We start from the raw sequence: 6,419 nt of genomic DNA, 5'->3' as shown, positions 1-6,419 counted from the left end.
AGGCAATATTTTACCGTTTTTCCACGTTTTTGTGAGATTTCAGGTTATGGGTATTATTTCATTATATATACGATAAAAATGATGCAAACACATAATTGATTAAATAATAACCTTAAATACTTCATTTTCAATCAACTATTTGTTTCTCGTTAAAATACTGAGTAAGATATTGAAAAGGGGAGAAGTTCTGTTTTTATTGCATATATCGACGTTTCAGCCGGAATAGAGCGGTTTTCGTGTACATCTTCCATCGGTAATATAAACGGAAAATCAGGAACATTTTAGATAATTCTAATGAAAACACATTGATTTTTATCATTTGTATTGGAAACAACATATGTCTTTTCTTGGATCGAAATAATACGAAACCTCGCTCTATGATTTGAAGGTAAAATCCTCAAATATGGTAAAATAGTGACTTTTTCATGTTAATCATGTAGTTTGATATTACGCAAATATATTTATTTTTACCAATATTTCGAAACTATTTCATGTAGTTTCACGATAAGTGATTTGGCCTTCAAATCTCAGAATTTCGCATAATATTGCATTTTAAGCATGTTTTCGTGCATTTTGTTTCGTACGAAAAATAATCAAATTTAGCAATATTTTGACGTTTATCATCCCCTTTTCCTTTACGTGATTTAAACAAAATATCATCGAATTAGGCAATATTTTACCGTTTTTCCACGTTTTTGTGAGATTTCAGGTTATGGGTATTATTTCATTATATATACGATAAAAATGATGCAAACACATAATTGATTAAATAATAACCTTAAATACTTCATTTTCAATCAACTATTTGTTTCTCGTTAAAATACTGAGTAAGATATTGAAAAGGGGAGAAGTTCTGTTTTTATTGCATATATCGACGTTTCAGCCGGAATAGAGCGGTTTTACGTGTACATCTTCCATCGGTAATATAAACGGAAAATCAGGAACATTTTAGATAATTCTAATGAAAACACATTGATTTTTATCATTTGTATTGGAAACAACATTGTCATATGTCTTTTCTTGGATCGAAATAATACGAAACCTCGCTCTATGATTTGAAGGTAAAATCCTCAAATATGGTAAAATAGTGACTTTTTCACGTTAATCATGTAGTTTGATATTACGCAAATATATTCATTTTTACCAATATTTCGAAACTATTTCATGTAGTTTCACGATAAGTGATTTGGCCTTCAAATCTCAGAATTTCGCATAATATTGCATTTTAAGCAAGTTTTCGTGCATTTTGTTTCGTACGAAAAATAATCAAATTTAGCAATATTTTGACGTTTATCACCCCCTTTTCCTTTACGTGATTTAAACAAAATATCATCGAATTAGGCAATATTTTACCGTTTTTCCACGTTTTTGTGAGATTTCAGGTTATGGGTATTATTTCATTATATATACGATAAAAATGATGCAAACACATAATTGATTAAATAATAACCTTAAATACTTCATTTTCAATCAACTATTTGTTTCTCGTTAAAATACTGAGTAAGATATTGAAAAGGGGAGAAGTTCTGTTTTTATTGCATATATCGACGTTTCAGCCGGAATAGAGCGGTTTTCGTGTACATCTTCCATCGGTAATATAAACGGAAAATCAGGAACATTTTAGATAATTCTAATGAAAACACATTGATTTTTATCATTTGTATTGGAAACAACATATGTCTTTTCTTGGATCGAAATAATACGAAACCTCGCTCTATGATTTGAAGGTAAAATCCTCAAATATGGTAAAATAGTGACTTTTTCATGTTAATCATGTAGTTTGATATTACGCAAATATATTTATTTTTACCAATATTTCGAAACTATTTCATGTAGTTTCACGATAAGTGATTTGGCCTTCAAATCTCAGAATTTCGCATAATATTGCATTTTAAGCATGTTTTCGTGCATTTTGTTTCGTACGAAAAATAATCATATTTAGCAATATTTTGACGTTTATCATCCCCTTTTCCTTTACGTGATTTAAACAAAATATCATCGAATTAGGCAATATTTTACCGTTTTTCCACGTTTTTGTGAGATTTCAGGTTATGGGTATTATTTCATTATATATACGATAAAAATGATGCAAACACATAATTGATTAAATAATAACCTTAAATACTTCATTTTCAATCAACTATTTGTTTCTCGTTAAAATACTGAGTAAGATATTGAAAAGGGGAGAAGTTCTGTTTTTATTGCATATATCGACGTTTCAGCCGGAATAGAGCGGTTTTACGTGTACATCTTCCATCGGTAATATAAACGGAAAATCAGGAACATTTTAGATAATTCTAATGAAAACACATTGATTTTTATCATTTGTATTGGAAACAACATTGTCATATGTCTTTTCTTGGATCGAAATAATACGAAACCTCGCTCTATGATTTGAAGGTAAAATCCTCAAATATGGTAAAATAGTGACTTTTTCACGTTAATCATGTAGTTTGATATTACGCAAATATATTCATTTTTACCAATATTTCGAAACTATTTCATGTAGTTTCACGATAAGTGATTTGGCCTTCAAATCTCAGAATTTCGCATAATATTGCATTTTAAGCAAGTTTTCGTGCATTTTGTTTCGTACGAAAAATCATCGAATTTAGCAATATTTTGACGTTTATCATCCCCTTTTCCTTTACGTGATTTGAACAAAATATCATCGAATTAGGCAATATTTTGCCGTTTTCCCACGTTTTTGTGAATTTTCAGTCTATGGGTATTAATTCACTATATATACGATAAAAATGATGCAAACACATAATTGATTAGATAATAACCTTAAATACTTCATTTTCAATCATCTATTTGTTTCTCGTTAAAATACTGAGTAAGATATTGAAAAGGGGAGAAATTCGGTTTTTATTGCATATATCGACGTTTCAGCCGAAATAGAGCGGTTTTACGTGTACATCTTCCATCATTAATATGAACGGAAAATCAAGAACATTTTAGTTAATTCTAATGAAAACACATTGTTTTTTATCATTTGTATTAGAAACAACATTGTCATATGTCTTTTCTTGGATCGAAATAATACGAAACCTCGCTCTATGATTTGAAGGTAAAATCCTCAAATATGGTAAAATAGTGACTTTTTCACGTTAATCATGTAGTTTGATATTACGCATATATATTCATTTTTACCAATATTTCGAAACTATTTCATGTAGTTTCACGATAAGTGATTTGGCCTTCAAATCTCAGAATTTCGCATAATATTGCATTTTAAGCAAGTTTTCGTGCATTTTGTTTCGTACGAAAAATCATCGAATTTAGCAATATTTTGACGTTCATCATCCTCTTTTCCTATACGTGATTTAAACGAAATATTATCGAATTAGGCAATATTTTGCCGTTTTTCCACGTTTTTGTGAATTTTCAGTCTATGGGTATTAATTCATTATATGTACGATAAAAATGATGCAAACACATAATTGATTAGATAATAACCTTAAATACTTCATTTTCAATCATCTATTTGTTTCTCGTTAAAATACTGAGTAAGATATTGAAAAGGGGAGAAATTCGGTTTTTATTGCATATATCGACGTTTCAGTCGAAATAGAGCGGTTTTACGTGTACATCTTCCATCGGTAATATGAACGGAAAATCAAGAACATTTTAGTTAATTCTAATGAAAACACATTGTTTTTTATCATTTGTATTGGAAACAACATTGTCATATGTCTTTTCTTGGATCGAAATAATACGAAATCTCGCTCTATGATTTGAAGGTAAAATCCTCAAATATGGTAAAATAGTGACTTTTTCACGTTAATCATGTAGATTAACCATGTTAATCGAAATATTACGCAAATATATTCATTTTTACCAATATTTCGAAACTATTTCATGTAATTTCACGATAAGTGATTATACCCAAATATATTCATTATACCAATATTTCGAAACTATTTCATGTAGTTTCACGATAAGTGATTTGGCCCTTAAATCTCAGAATTTTGCATAATATTGCATTTTAAGCAAGTTTTCGTGCATTTTGTTTCGTACGAAAAAAAATCGAATTTAGCAATATTTTGACGTTTATCATCCCCTTTTCCTTTACGTGATTTAAACTAAATATCATCGAATTAGGCAATATTTTGCCGTTTTTCCACGTTTTTGTGAGATTTCAGGTTATGGGTATTATTTCATTATATATACGATAAAAATGATGCAAACACATAATTGATTAAATAATAACCTTAAATACTTCATTTGCAATCAAATATTTGTTTCTCGTTAAAATACTGAGTAAGATATTGAAAAGGGGAGAAGTTCTGTTTTTATTGCATATATCGACGTTTCAGCCGGAATAGAGCGGTTTTCGTGCACATCTTCCATCGGCAATATAAACGGAAAATAAGGAACATTTTAGATAATTCTAATGAAAACACATTGTTTTTTTATCATTTGTATTGGAAACAACATTGTAATATGTCTTTTCTTGGATCGAAATAATACGAAACCTCGTTCTATGATTTGAAGTTAAAATTCTCAAATATGGTTAAATAGTGACTTTTTTCACGTTTTCATGTAGTTTGATATTACGTAAATATATTCATTTTTACCAATATTTCGAAACTATTTCATGTAGTTTCGCGATATTTGATTTGGCCTTCAAATCTCAGAATGTCGCATATTATTGCATTTTAAGCAAGTTTTCGTGCATTTTGTTTCGTACGAAAAATCATCGAATTTAGCAATATTTTGACGTTTATCATCCCCTTTTCCTTTTTGTGATTTAAAGAAAATATCACCAGATTAAGCAATATTTTGCCGTTTTTCCGTGTTTTTGTGAATTTTCAGTCTATGGGTATTAATTCATTATATGTACGATAAAAATGATGCAAACACATAATTGATTAGATAATAACCTTAAATACTTCATTTTCAATCATCTATTTGTTTCTCGTTAAAATACTGAGTAAGATATTGAAAAGGGGAGAATTTCGGTTTTTATTGCATATATCGACGTTTCAGCCGAAATAGAGCGGTTTTACGTGTACATCTTCCATCGGTAATATGAACGGAAAATCAAGAACATTTTAGTTAATTCTAATGAAAACATTGTTTTTTATCATTTGTATTGGAAACAACATTGTTATATGTCTTTTCTTGGATCGAAATAATACGAAACCTCGCTCTATGATTTGAAGGTAAAATCCTCACATATGGTAAAATAGTGTGTTTTTCACGTTAATCATGTAGTTTGATATTACGCAAATATATTCATTTTTACCAATATTTCGAAACTATTTCATGTAGTTTCACGATAAGTGATTTGGCCTTCAAATCTCAGAATTTCGCATAATATTGCATTTTAAGCAAGTTTTCGTGCATTTTGTTTCGTACGAAAAATCATCGAATTTAGCAATATTTTGACGTTTATCATCCCCTTTTCCTTTACGTGATTTGAACAAAATATCATCGAATTAGGCAATATTTTGCCGTTTTCCCACGTTTTTGTGAATTTTCAGTCTATGGGTATTAATTCACTATATATACGATAAAAATGATGCAAACACATAATTGATTAGATAATAACCTTAAATACTTCATTTTCAATCATCTATTTGTTTCTCGTTAAAATACTGAGTAAGATATTGAAAGGGGAGAAATTCGGTTTTTATTGCATATATCGACGTTTCAGCCGAAATAGAGCGGTTTTACGTGTACATCTTCCATCATTAATATGAACGGAAAATCAAGAACATTTTAGTTAATTCTAATGAAAACACATTGTTTTTTATCATTTGTATTGGAAACAACATTGTCATATGTCTTTTCTTGGATCGAAATAATACGAAACCTCGCTCTATGATTTGAAGGTAAAATCCTCAAATATGGTAAAATAGTGACTTTTTCACGTTAATCATGTAGTTTGATATTACGCAAATATATTCATTTTTACCAATATTTCGAAACTATTTCATGTAGTTTCACGATAAGTGATTTGGCCTTCAAATCTCAGAATTTCGCATAATATTGCATTTTAAGCAAGTTTTCGTGCATTTTGTTTCGTACGAAAAATAATCAAATTTAGCAATATTTTGACGTTTATCACCCCCTTTTCCTTTACGTGATTTAAACAAAATATCATCGAATTAGGCAATATTTTACCGTTTTTCCACGTTTTTGTGAGATTTCAGGTTATGGGTATTATTTCATTATATATACGATAAAAATGATGCAAACACATAATTGATTAAATAATAACCTTAAATACTTCATTTTCAATCAACTATTTGTTTCTCGTTAAAATACTGAGTAAGATATTGAAAAGGGGAGAAGTTCTGTTTTTATTGCATATATCGACGTTTCAGCCGGAATAGAGCGGTTTTCGTGTACATCTTCCATCGGTAATATAAACGGAAAATCAGGAACATTTTAGATAATTCTAATGA

The sequence above is a fragment of the Procambarus clarkii genome, unplaced genomic scaffold (assembly GCF_040958095.1).
Source record: "Procambarus clarkii isolate CNS0578487 unplaced genomic scaffold, FALCON_Pclarkii_2.0 HiC_scaffold_142, whole genome shotgun sequence".
Classification (NCBI taxonomy): domain Eukaryota; kingdom Metazoa; phylum Arthropoda; class Malacostraca; order Decapoda; family Cambaridae; genus Procambarus; species Procambarus clarkii.
The sequence above is the reverse complement of the archived record's forward strand: the minus strand, read 5'-3'. Positions refer to the sequence as shown.